This window comes from Argiope bruennichi, chromosome 5 (genome assembly GCF_947563725.1).
Source record: "Argiope bruennichi chromosome 5, qqArgBrue1.1, whole genome shotgun sequence".
Taxonomy (NCBI): Eukaryota; Metazoa; Arthropoda; class Arachnida; order Araneae; family Araneidae; genus Argiope; species Argiope bruennichi.
The window spans coordinates 26,930,831-26,945,767 of record NC_079155.1 but is presented as its reverse complement, the minus strand read 5'-3'; the positions used below and the strand labels follow the sequence as shown (position 1 = coordinate 26,945,767).

At 30.3% G+C, this 14,937-nt stretch overlaps 1 protein-coding gene and 1 non-coding gene across 2 annotated transcripts in view; one reads left to right on the top strand and one right to left on the bottom strand.

Annotated features, from left to right (window-relative positions):
- The window catches only part of LOC129969398 (uncharacterized), a 141,919-nt gene that overhangs the window by 66,891 nt on the left and 60,091 nt on the right, over positions 1–14,937 (top strand). The gene's annotated exons all lie outside the window — the stretch shown is intronic.
- On the bottom strand, positions 10,131–10,203 carry Trnar-ccu (transfer RNA arginine (anticodon CCU)). The gene has a single exon. It is a non-coding gene; the product is annotated as a tRNA-Arg (tRNA).

The following is a 14,937-nucleotide window of genomic DNA, read 5'->3' as shown; positions in this document are numbered from 1 at the left end:
CTTTAATTCAAATTATTTTTTGCTTCTTTCAAAGGAGCTCAGCAAATAATGACATTGGACTGCCATAAAAATGTATGAAATATATGCAGTTTTTTACATAAATTATCAACATCTCAGGATTAACTAAATAATTTTTCCGCAGTTTTATTAAAAAAAATTATTAAAAAAACTAATGAAATAAATATGGAATTATTATTTCTTCATGAAAAAAAAATAATAATATGGACAAAATATAATGTTACTGAGTAAATGATAAAAGTATTAAAAGTAAATTTTTTGGTGTTTTTAATTCTATCTATTAATTTTAAAATATTTAAGCTCTAATTTACATAAATTATAATTTAAAAGTTTCGGCGTCTAATATTTCAATTACAAGTATACTTTATCCTGGAGTTAGTATTATACTGCGATTATATGAAAATCAACAATTTGCTGTTTTATAATATACATATTGCCTAAAGACAAGTAAAAACTTTTCGAAAAATTATTTATCATTCGGAACACAACAAATAAAAATAGAATTTTCTGACTTAATTCCTGGCATTGCACTTCCAAGTCTGTAATCCCTATCACTATCGATTTAAATATTTATCCCAGGGAGATTAATTGCCATCAATAAAAATATCTAAAGCTTCTTGAATAAATATAAATATGTATTGTTATTTTTAAATCTTAAATATTTCATATAATTTGACAAGCTACAATAAGATAGTATTGCATTTTAAAATATATGTTGAACTATAATAATATAGCTTAGTTATAATAACATTGCATATAACTGCACGTTTAATATTTCATGCAATTTAACTCAATATTGTTTTTGAATCTCAATTATTTCAGAATAAATTGACTCATTATTATTTTTTACATTTAAAATATTTCATATAATTTGACGGACTCCAACAATATAGTATAGTGTTAGGTATAAAAATACACTCTCAATTATAATCACGCAATTCAATTATAATAGTATTGCATATAATTGCATGTCCGCCAATTTTATGTAATTCATTCATTTGTATCTGACCCATTATTACTTTTACATTTCAATTATAACAGTAATTATTATAGTAATTATTTCAATAATTATTATATTTATTTACAAATCAGATTTCATTTAAGACATTGTTTTTTTGGAATTATCCATTTCATGTATGTGAATATCAGATCGACAGACAATCCATTTACGGATTTAATTCCAAATTTAAAATTGATCTACTTTTTAGATGCTCAGCCTGTGTGCCAAATTTTATTCATCTAGCTCTCTTCATTTTGTAGGTATCATGTTCATTTGTACATAGACAGCTAGCTAGGCAGATATTGTATGAATTAATTTCATTCAAGATTTGATAGAAAATTGCCATATATTAAATTGTATACTGTCATATATTAATAAAGACCATATATTAAATCTCAGCTTTCTAACTCAAAGCGTTTCTGAATTAACTTGTTCATAAACAGGCAGAATTCTTAAAACGTATTTTTCAGAAAGGAAAAGATCTGAAATGTGGAGATTCGTCAAAATTTCGACTTTAGTTTTTTTTTTATGATAACAATATTTTTCTTTGTATATTTCATATACGAGAAAACAAAAATGTGTCTTTGAGACTGAGGGAGATCTGAAACATGGAAATTCATGAAACTCTCGCATTCATGTTTTTTTACTACTGCATTATTTTATATATCCTGGCCTAGGGGTAGCGCGTTTTCCCCGTGATATAGGCGCTCCGGGTTCGAGTCCTGGTTCGGACGTGGTTGCTCTCTTCCTTGTGTTCTCTTTGTGAGGTGCGTGAATGAGCCCCCTTCTAAAAGGGGGTTGTGCAAGCGAGTATGTGCTTGATATCATCATTTGAGTTAGATGTCAGACTTCTGCCCTCGGGTGCTCAAGGGCCTTTACCCTCAGAAGCTACTGCGCAAAAATTTGGCTTAAAATAGCCACACGACAAAAAAATATTGCTTTGTATATTTGGTGGGCCAGGAAATAAAAAAAAATCATTTTATATCATTACAAGGCTTGGAAATATATAAATTCAGTAACTAAAACAATGAAAACTGTAAAATATATTTCAAAATAGTTTTTTAAATTTATGAATATAAGAGAAAAATTATCTCTCAGAAGCTTATTTTTGGGATTTTTAAAGTGATGTAAGTAAACTTTTATTGCTAAAGTATGTTCCGAAGTCATTAAATAAATCCATTAAAACTTCAAAAAATGTTAGTTAAAAACAAACGAAAATTTTGAAAATCTCTTTGTAGCTGGGTGTGTGTATTTTATCCAAGGAAAGATTCTTTCTTGTCTTTTTCTTATTTATTTTCGCACACACACACATATAACAGCACACATAGATGATGATCACACATATATAAGGAAACACATAATATATACATTTGAAAGTAGAAATTGCCGCTAACAAAGAGCGAACGAATAATTCTTTTTGCCGCTAACAAAAGAGCGAACGGTGCCTGCTTGCACCAGTTTCACACCAACTCTCAGGTTGAAGTGTTTACAATAAAAAGCTTAAGTGCGCTTCCCTCACATTCCAAACATACATATGGTTTAGAGCATACTGCGTCATCTATGTTCAGTATTAATTTTTGCTGTATGAATAAGTATACAAAGAATAAAAAAATACAAATAAAATAATTAAATAAAAACCAAAATTGCAAATAATAAAATCACATAAACACTCTTTTTTAATGAGCCTTTTCTACTTGCTAAATTTAGTAGCTCTAAGCCTGATAATCCGCTCTGTAAAAAGTTGTGCATCATTTTTTAAAACTGTTATATTATCCATAGTATTCCACCTATGAACATTATCGCGTTAAAGGAATGAGAACTAACATTAGAAAGAATCAATAAATCTTCATGTTTTGTAGTAAATTGGCTCTGAACAATGTTTATATAAATGCAATTTGGATGGAAGAAAAAAGCAATAATTGGTTGCAAAAAAATGCTAAATTTTTCGAATTGTGTAATTATTTATTTAATTGTGCATAATATTTCTCTAGGTGCAAATTTTTAAAAAGAAGACTGTATACTATTTTAATAATTATTAAATTGAATTGACTGTCAAAACGGAAATGAAATAATACCCAATAAACATAATGGTTAATGCTTTTATAAACATATTCATTTTCTTGTTGTTAATTTTCACTACTGCAGCTACTGCAGCTTATTCATTGCATATTTGTAATATATAATACATGTCATTAATCATATTTTATGTGTACTATATTTTATTCAAAGTCAGTTTTCTATATCGTAATTTAATATTTATTTTGTATGTATACATTTTACATTTTACATTTCCATTTATAAAACTTAACACTTAACATAAAAGAACAAAATTAAAGTTCAGTCTACTTGTTTATACAAATCAAATACATCCGATTTTTATTGCATATTTATTTAACAATCACATGACGGAAGTTGATTTTAACTTGCAGTTTTAAATGATAAGAACACCAATAAAGAACGATAAAGATCTAGTTTTAGAAAAGAAAATATTATCCACTTGATAATAAAGCAGTTACAGTGAATATCCCGCAATTAAAGATAATCTATGCTGATCTCGCAAGCTGTGCAACTTTACATATTTATCAGTACAGCATCACGTATAATAGTGCATTTCAATTCCTCACCTGATGTTTCAGACGATTATTTATCAACTCAAAACAAAACAAATAAAAACGAGAGCTTCTAACTTAATGTGTGGCATCTACTTCCAAATCTCTGATCTCAACACGATCGATTAAAATAATTTATCGTCTGCCTGATCGATTGCCATCAATAATATAGTTAATCTTAACTAAACAGATCAGGTATTCCAACATGCTTCGAACGTGTTGAGAATATTAAGCATGAATTAGCTTTATGGAAATAGAATTTTATTTTTCTTACACATTATCACAGAGTTAAAACACTGAAATTCTTTTACATTCTGTATTTTAATTTCAAATCTGGTCTATATGCTTCTATAGTAGCAGCGTCAGACTTTCGCTGTCAGTATGATAGATATTGTCATAATGCTTCATTTCTGTTGTTCTCGTCTTACAGACGAGTGGAGTGCGTCCAAGCATATCTTGATGGACGAGTGTTGGACGTGCTTTACAATGTAAAGCGGCGATAAAGTAGTGAAGAAGGAAAAACCCTCACATTTATTTATTATGACAAGTTTAGATGATATCTATGCACGCTGACTGGTGTTTGACATTTTAGCGATAGTATACATGTTTATTATAAGAAGGTTGTTGTTAATGTTTTTTTGTTTCCATAGCATGCTTTTATAGTTTAATAGCTTTTGACTTAGAGAATGAGTTCAAAAGCTAACTGCCTGACTGGTTTCAAGGAAATATTTGTAATAAGAATTTATTTTATTTCAGTTTTCAAATATAATTAAGGCAATGAATTAATATGATTATGATTAATTAGTGACAAAATGATAATTATTCAAGCAGAAATATATTTGAAAGTGCATTAATTATGCAAAATATCCTTTGACGATTTTTTTTTATCGTGATTACTACAGATGATATATATATTCTTACTTCTTTGAATCCCTGCCTGAGGGTGACCCTTGAAAAAATCTCCAGGCCAGATTCTTTTTTATATATTTTTTGGTTCAATTTTTATTTGGTTTTTTTTTATTTTCCTATTAACTTGATTTTAATACTTTTGTATCAATTCATCTGTGTTTTAGAAGTAGCTGGCTGCAGTTGCGCTCTCTAGATACTATGAAGTTCTTTTTTGGTTTTAGTTTGAATAGATAATAATTTTTAGTTGCGATTTCGAAACTGTTTTGTTTTCGTTTTCATTTTAGTTTCGTTTTCAAACTATTTCTTACTATAGATTGGTTACTTATATTCTTACTATGATGTAAACATATCAAATTGATCCGATAAAATGAAATAAATTTTGATATTCAAAACTTTTTAAAAAGTACTGGATGGACACCATGAAACTCCAATGAAAGTAATTCTTTGAAAACTTAATTGATAAAAATTAATTGGAATAATTGATAATCCTTGTAATTGACTTTACCCAATCAAAAAAAATTATTTTTAAAAAATCCTTGCCAAATTTTCTGTTTGAATGACGTTGAAATCTGATTAATACTTTTATCCAGGATATGTCTAAATCACAATACAATAATCATAATCACAATAGGTGGTTACAATTTTTTTTTTGTGACTTATAGTGCATAATTACATGTGACAATATAAAAAAAATTAAATTTTCAAGCAGTGACCAAAATTACGACAAATAACAATTGCTTCAAGATACAGCATATATTAAATTTCTTCAGTGATTCATAGGCCTCGTGTTCTATTATTAAAAATAAAAAATTTGAATGCGTCTTAAAATTAAAACCGCAGAGAAATTTAATGCACAACTGAAATTGTAAGTTGTTTACAATAAACAATACCTTTCTGGAAAAGGAAAACGATTCTTTATAGGAAAAAAACAATTCCTTTCAATCCATTACAATACGTTAATTCTGATCTTCCTTATTCTGTAATTAAATTATATTTATTTTATTGTTCAAAATTAATTTTGTAGTCATAAAATAATTTATATTATTATAATATTGATTTTTCGTGCACTCTACTATTGTTACATGTTTTAATTCAAAATATCTGCATATTTCATTCCGTAAGGAAAAGTTTTATCTTACTTTTCAACAATTGCCACGCCTAGTATATTAGCTAGTGACTAGTTTATAAGGAATTGTTAAATAATATTTTATCAGTTCAATAAAGAACAATACTTAATATAGTAACGAAATAGTTCGCAAAATCGTAAACAATAACATCGAAACTACAATTGAATTTGCAAGAATTTCTGTTTAAAAAATATAATTGATTTTCTTGAGATTGGATATATTTATTTTTATCTCTATAAATAATAAAGTTGAACCTTGTTTGTGTTGGCTTCCTCCTGGCCAGACTGTATAACTTAGATCTACCAGATTTGGCACATATATTCTTTAATGCGTAGGAATAAGAGCTTCAAAGCGATTTTTTTAAAGTTTTCTCTCGAAGTTTAATTAATTAATATTTAGGAGGTTTAAGCAGATAACTTCCAAAAATATCACACCCCAAAAATGATTTATACATCATCTTAAAATTCAAAAAATTATTTTTCCATTGATAAGAATTTTTCAGTAAAATCTATCCCTATTTTTACTCAATTTTTTTAAACACATTTAAAAAAAAATCCAGAATATATTTCATTGGGGAATTTAAACTCAAAGCCTTCTTATTGCTGTTATTATTATTTTGACTTTTTTTCAGTTGTAGATGATCATCTTAAGTACAATCGTTTAACTATTTCATACAGAGTAGATTTTAATAAGGCATGATTTTTATAAAGTTATTTTTAATATTTTATCGTGCTTGCGATTAAGGCTCACCATTAGAATTAAGCAATGTTGTAAAAGTTTTAAAATTTGCTTATTTTTTTAAACATTGTGTTAACGTAATGGTTAAAACATATTATCTTTCTAATAGCTGAATAGTGCTTTCTTATTTTTGTGGTCTGAATTTTGTTGTTGTTGAATAGGAGAAATTTTAACTGAATAATCCTCTGAGTAATTACGCAAAATAAGAAAATTATTCTGTAGCAAGTATAGAACTTGAGTGGCCTACAATTCTATTAAATATCCTTATATTTCAAATAAAAATAATTATTTTACCAAGGAATTTTTTGAATTAGTTGAAGTTAAATATTTCCGTGTTTCAAATTAAAGTCCGTATTTAAAATGAAAAGTTCAAAAATCTGAGCAATGCATATTATAAGTCATTTAAAACTACTATAGTCAATAAAACTGGAAGTTTAAAAATACTTTACTGGAGAAATTATCAAAAGCAACGCATATGAAATATTTATTTAAAGTTTTAGCAACCATTAAATTTTTGCGAACCAGCTGGTCGTCAAAGGCGATTGTTTTAAAATAATAAACGCTTTAGATGACTTTCTCTTTAGCCGAGAAAATTAGATGTATTTTAATTTCAATCAAATCTTTTAGTTTTACTTAGTCATCATGTTTATTTCAATAAACTCATTTTCAAATTTAAACTATGATTAATATTTTATTAAATTATTTTAAAAGCCTTACAAATAATTTTTAATATTCTACTCATAAGCCTCATTTGACTTCGTCGGCATCATTTGAAGAACTTCTTGCACATGTCACCAAATTACACTTCGTCTTGCGCTGCGTAGTAACTAAAGATCATCCTTATCGGTTTCGAAATAAAAGTTTAATTTTTCATTTAAAAATCCCTTGATTTAGTAAATAACAATTAGCTTAAAAGAAATTATAAAAAATAATATAATATCTATACTAGTCACCTTCAGCGACCAGTTCATCGCCCATCATATTAATCGATGATCTAAATTGTATCACAACAAAGGAAAATACTATATTAAATTACAATACTATATTAAATACAATGAAAATATAGCGTTCCGATTATTTAATATGCATGAAAAATTATAAATTTAATTGGCGAAAACGGGGCAGCTCTTGAGGCTGGGAGAATTCCATCAATCTTCAATTTCTATATTTCTCTTAAATGATAGATGATAAAAGGTAGGCTACTGTTAATTATGTATCTAAACGTACATAGGTTTTGAATCCAGAAGACATTACACACTCAATGCACAAATGTGGATGAAGGATAATACCAGCGCGGGAAGCTCAATAGAGGTTTAGATTTAACGTGTAGGCAGGAATTCGCTTTAATTATCTCATAGAGCGATATTTGCTACCCGAAAACCTGAATGGAGCAACGTACCTTTTTTTAATGCTACACATCCTCCTAGAAATACTGCACAGTTTGCTTACCATAATACATTAAAGCATGGAGTTCATATATGATGGTGCCTCTGCAGATTCGCCCTGCTAGCTCGTAATCAACTCGGTATTATATACCCAAGAAGGATAAGTATGATGGCACATTGTTTGTCTTCCACATTCACCAAATCTCACTTCGTGTTCTACTTAAGACACTGCTACGTAAGATATCTTAAATTACTCATTTATGCAATTGTATGTCTACAATGGAGTATGTCATAGCTCGGATTATTGCCACTGCGGCCAACATCAAAAGCATGAATGGTGCCTTCGAGCATGTCCGGAAACGTTTTTAATCTTGTCATTGTAGACCGTGAAATGACGTCAGAGGTCATCACCTGTAACAACTCTTGTAATAATTAATCAAGTATACTTTCTGTGATTATTATTGTACTTTTTATTTCTAACGTGACGTCCAATCTGCGAGCATCTTTAAATTTGAGATTTTCACCCGCTTTACGTGGTTTGAAACTCCATATTCCATTGCAGTTTTTGTTCTACTTGATATCTACTGCACAGCAGTTTGAATTTGTTCAATAGATTATAAGGTTTGTTCCTTGTATAGATTATAAGGCTAAAAAATATGTGACGTCATTGAGATTGACATAACTGTCTCGAATAGGGAAGACAATATCACAAGCAGAAACTGAATTCGAAACTATTTCAAATCAAACCGTAGGGAGCATTATCTTCTCGTCAATCTCAAATATTTCAATGATACGCCTTGCTTTGCTTCTTATTTCGTCTAATAATAAAGAGAATAGATTATACATTTCGGGACTCTTCCCTTAATCTAACTGAATCATAAATTTAATATTAATCTATGACACTGGTGCCAAGTTGAAATATCAAATTTAATTTAATTGATTGTGTCTTTTACTTACCGCTGCCAAAACTAATTAAAAAACGAGGGAGGGTGTGGTTTCCCTAAAACTTTCTCGCATACTCTCTAATAAAGATATTATACTCCTTCCTGCCTATATAAAAAATGTATAGGTTTTGAACATGGCCGTGATGTGTATGGGCGCTGTTGAACTTGAATGATGTGGATATAGTGACAAAGGATGTTATCTCCTGGGTGCCGAGAGGTTACATTAGTGGATATCAAAATATTTGAGGGCGCGAGTAAAGATGCTTAAATGATGATTGATGTGAGAGCTTGTGACAATAGAAAGGCAAATGAGATGTCCCGTTCTTCAATTTTAAGTTTTTTGTTCTAAACCGCAGCTCTGTAAATTGCATACTTTGAGCACTTTTATAGAATGTGGTAAATGTCGTTGTCTTCGTAGCACTTGATGCACAAGGAATTGTCAAAAAGATTGAATCCACATAAAAAAATGGAATTGCGATCATTTTACAAATAACGTATGCAGTGAGTCTTTCTTGAGTTCTGCTTCTGCTCCATTTAGTGATGGTAGTGATGTCGTTGAAGTTTCCAATTATATCTCGATAGTGGCTCCGGGGATAATGAATGATTTGAGGCGTAAATCATTCATTATCCCCGGATTGTAATAATCACCTTCAGATTCATCAAAATCTGAAGGTGATTATTACTATAGTTTCGCTTTTCAATACTTTACAATTGTTTTACATCATATACTGTAAAGTAAAAATGAGTTAGTTTTGTTGTTTCTTATGGCACTTGCCATGGACAAGCCCGCTGTTAGGAAGACAGCAATTTTAAGACAGTTGGGGAGTGCCTCTTGTTTTTATAGTAGCGCCATCCATGGCCAAGAGAACGACTTAGCCACACACACGTCACAACCCTTTTTACGGGGCGGACTTCATTCACGCATTTCATTCACAGAGCGTAATTTAGACCTGAATCAGAGAACGATCACCCCTGATCCAGTACCCCCAGTGGTATTACTCTCGACATTGAGGACTTTGTGACCACGGCAGATTTATACGCGCGTCAGCCACCAAGCACGTGAAGAATCTTCGGCTAGCAACCTAAGGGACGCGAATCCAACGCTCTACCAACCAGGCTATCCCAGCCTCCTGAGCTAGTTTTAGTTGGGTGGGTTTCTTTCGCAGATTGGTGATCATATCTTTGGGAGAAATCCAGTCTATGAAAGGCGAGAATTCTATTACAGTCTTTGCAAGAGCATCTGCTTTTTCGTTCCATAAAATGTCTGAATGGTCAGGTACTTATAAAAAGGAAATTTTTTGGTTCACATTTTGTTTTCTTACGTGAGACTTTTTAGGAGAGACGTTGAATTTGGGAGGGGGGGATAATATTTTCAAACGCTAGAGAAAAAAGGACACACCTACCCTCGGTGGGATTCGAACCCGCAATCCCCGGTTTAGGAGACCGATGCCTTATCCGTTGGGCCACGAGGGCTCGCAGAAAGTATGTACTTTGTATGATAGCAATGAAAACCTGCATTATTAACTGCATGCTCTTTGCGAATAATAGCTACGACAGATCCTACGTGCGATTTTTTTTTTGACAACTTCTTTATCTTTTTGGTGATTAATCGTTAAGTTGCGATTAATACAATGATACCTGAAAACCGAATTCGTATTTTGGCCTCATTGTTTTTTTATCCGATTACAAACAAAATTTCATTCAGTATTATAATTGTAGTCACAAGATCACATACTAGTTTTCATTTATTTAAGTCTTAAGGGGTTTGAGTAATTGTGGTTACATGCATTAGAAGTACATACTGACAAGCAACCAACGTTTCAATAGATGTGGTTTAAAATTTGTTAAGAATTTAAAATTTAGATGTTAAATCTGTTTGCCACATTTCATCCATCTGGCATTGTTGCCTTAATTTGCATTCAGATAACCAGACAGATGAACTTTGAATAAATTTCGTTCAAAATGGGGTAGAAATTTACAAATTTGGTGTAAAGATGTTCTACAAAAATGAATCCATCTGGATCAAAAGGTTTTTGAGTTATCGTATACGCAAATGAAAGACTGGTACATATTTTCAGAAATGCGTCTTCTGATTCAAAAAGATCTGATACAAAGAATTTCATCAAAATCTCAAGTTGATTATTACAATAGTTTCGCTTTAAAGTACTTTACTTTACTTTACAATGCTTTTACTTCATATATTGCAAAGTAAAAACGAGAGATAGTTGAATCATTGGAATGTGTAATCCAAATTTTCTTGATGATAAAACCAAACTGAGCCTTATTTATTTTGATCATTGCATTTTTAATTAAAAATTTCACATCAGCACGAAAGGATAGAGAAACAGATTTCCTTTGGATAGATTTTACATAAAATTTTATGAAAATTCATGATTTTTATTTCAAGACTATTTACCAATTTCATTTGTTTGATTCTTTCAGCTTATGAAAAGTTCAATTCATATAGAAACGGGCATAATTCGAAAAAGGTAAAGATTCCTAAAAACCTATGGCTTTGGGGGTTTTTTGCCGTTATTTAAAGTAACTTTTAATTAAACTGAATTTTGACGAGTATGATACTTTCTTCCTATATTTCGTGTCCAAAAAAGCAAAAAAAAAAAAAAAAATGTTGACGACGAAAGTTATTATTATTTTTTGTTTTTGTTTTTGCCTTTGTTTAGAATACTTTTTAATTCAGGAATTCTTTTAATTCACTTTTAATTAATTTTGAAGATTATGATACTTCCTCTTCCTTTATTTAATGTTCAAAAAAGTTTTTAAAAAATGCAGACCTTGAAAATCATGATTTTTTTTTTTTTGCCTTTATTTAGAATAACTTTTAATTAACTTTCTTTCAATAAATTTTTAACAGTAGGATACTTTCTCCTTTTATATTTCGTGCACAAAAAAGTAAAAAAAAAATGAAGGCGACAAAGTCATGACTTTTTTTGTCTTTATTTAAAATATCTTTTTAAATATTCAAGAAAAATAATGCATTCAGCTTTGGGTACAATAATCCTCAAACAAAAATGAATTTCGGACTTTTTTTTTTTTTTTGCATATAATTCTATCCAGCAGACAAAGCGGGAAAACTCAGAGAAGGAAAGTTCACTTAAAAGATTCCGATGCCAAATTCCGCTTCCTCCTGGCAAAAAGACGCCCAAACAGGCGAACAGGTGTCACAATATGGGTCTGCGCAAGTAGAGCGTAAAACTTGATGAGAAAATACTGTGATTTATTGATCTTCTCCATGAACATTGAATGTAGCTTCGTTTTCCGCATTATGAGATCATTATTTAACGTTTTCGGAGTGATTGTGGGGTGATTGCCATGTTTTCTTCAACTGACCATGCTTTTAAAATGCATTTTAAATAAAATTCAATGGTGATTTGAAAACTAGAAGAAGAGATGTCACAATAAATCACGAGGGCGTTTTTTTAGAATTTAAATATTGTAACAATGTAACTATATTACGAAATTGGTTAGTGAAAAATTTTGAATTGATTTTTTTATTGTTTTTGCGGAACTAATTTTGCTTGACGCAGCACTGTCAAATCTATGTTTTTATGCTAAAAAAATTCAGACAACTAATCGTAGAACTAATAGGAAATATTTTATGTTTCGGTACAATTCCTGAATGTATTATTCTCAAAAATTCGGAGAATAGATTGGGGTTAGATTACTGGATAGACGAATTACCCTCTTTCGATAAGAAAGACGTTGTTTTAAAAATGTTCATTTTTCTGAAGTATTTCTTAAATCTCTGACAGTTCATGCGCTTTCATAAAGTTCATTCTTCCAGTTAACATTCTTTAATGTTTCATACGGAGCATAAAAGCTTTGGTTATGGAAGAACACACATTTAATGTAGATTTTAAAACCAGCGAGTTTGATCTCCCCTAAGCTTTCCTCATATTTTCTAATAAATAAGTTTGTAAATTATTAATAATAGGCCAAAAAACGAACAATAGTCACGAAAGAGACAGCTATCTTTTGCGATTAATCACTCGGATACGGCTATTACATAAATACCAGATAATCGAGTATTATTTGTATTTTGGATGCCTTTTTATGGTAGACTGAATTAAAAATTGACTTGATTCGTAGATAAAAATTGACTAATTATGCAAAAACATAATTTATTCATATAATTGTAATTATTAATAATATGCCGAAAAACGAACAATAGTCACGAAAGAGATAGCGATCTTTTGCGATTAATCGCTCGGATAAGGCTATTACATAAATACCAGACAATCGAGTATTATTTGTATTTTGGATGCCTTTTTATGATAGACTGAATTAAAAATTGACTTGATTCGTAGACAAAAATTGACTAATTATGCACCAAACATAATTTATTCATATAATTGTAATAAGTAATTAGAGTTTTGAATTCAAGAACAAATAATTTATGGTGAGCCGGAGTTTAACCCCCTTCTTCGCCAAATTGCGATCACGCGCCAAAGAGGGCAACCTCCAGACTGGCAAACCTATTATCTTTCGCCTTTATTGTGCGCTATGAAAGGACATCTGCTCCCTCGCTTTTGAACATTTCGCAAAACACAGCGCAAGACCGTTGTTGGCGAGTTGGCAATTTTTGAAAATTGTGCCAAGCAGGGGGTTAAACTCCGGTCGTACCATAATTTATTCTAATTTTGAGTTATCATGCTTTTTATTTAAACTATCACGCTGACTGGATTAAATATGATGGGCAGATTTTGCATCTCTTATGTAAAGATTGTTATCGAATTTTAAATTAAATCTGCCGCAGGTACATTTTGTACATTTTTTCTTTCTTGTATAAGTAGTATAGAGAAAGCATAGTCATTGTAAAAGTATTCGAAAACGAGATTTTGATGAGTCTTCACGTTTTAGACCTCCCTCAATTCGAAAAACACATTTTTAGACAATGATCTCATGTCTCCTTGTCTATTTGTGGCAAAAATAATTCAAAATTGCTTTGAATAAGACGTTTGAAATTCGGTATATGATCTTTATATCAAATTTGCATATATCTATCGCATATTTGAGTAAAATCTGTTAAGAAGTCTGTCTGTAAGGCTTTTCGAATAAATATTATACGTAAAATGACGTAAATTTATCATATTAGTTATGGGATTTTGTGACACCAAGTGCAGTTTTGTGTCACATTTTTTTTGCAGTTGATGGAGATATGTTTCGGGGAGACCTCTCCCCCTGGTTATTCACGTAAACGTGATTGTAAGAATACAACGATTTAGATCATTGAATTTTGGTATATGATTTTATTACTAAAATTATGATAGTATGCAAAATTTTGGTATGTTATCTTATTACTAAAATTATGATAGTATGCGAAATTTTGGTATATGATCTTATTACTAAAATTATGATAGTATGGGAAATTTTGGTATATGATCTTTTTCCTAAAATTATGATAGTATGCAAAATTTCGGTATGTTATCTTATTACTAAAATTATAACAGTATGCGAAATTTTGGTATGTGATCTTATTACTAAAATTATGAAAGTATGTGAAATTTTGGTATATGATCTTATTACTAAAATTATGATAGTATGTGAAATTTTGGTTTCATTCGATCAAAAAACGTGACCAAAATGCATACTCGATTTCTATTTGTCATTCTATGATGCACAAACAGAACGCTTATGTGCAGGTTCCTGCAAATAAAAATCGACTTAGTCCAAAATTTTATACCTGAGATTACACCTACATTAGAAAGTATGCGAAAACTTTTCGGGTTCATCATTTCCGCCGATCATTTACGTTATATTCTCAGGCAATCCAATTTTTGGTCCAAATTAATAAAATAAGCTGAATGAAAAAATTATTGTGAAATATTTTTCCGAAATATGGAGATTGAACTGGCAACGGAAATGTCATCCGGTCATAATTCAAAATTACGCGATCCGTTGCAAAAGAATCCTAGTATTCCCTCAAATCTGGACAGAATTTCACTGTCCTCAGCTCATTAGTAAAACTTTGAAGTCTACAAGCTCGATTTTAATGTATGCAATGAAACATTCTTCCCATTTTTCATCGCTCATTTGTCGCTGAAGGCGTCGACCTCCAAAAATGCAGAAAAGTCAAATCTGAAGTGGCCTATCATTACTGTATCTCTAATTAATGTCGATTAAGTGGTCAAAAGTCATACTTTCAGCCACCAGATTACTTTTTTAGTACACATATTTTTTGTAACATAC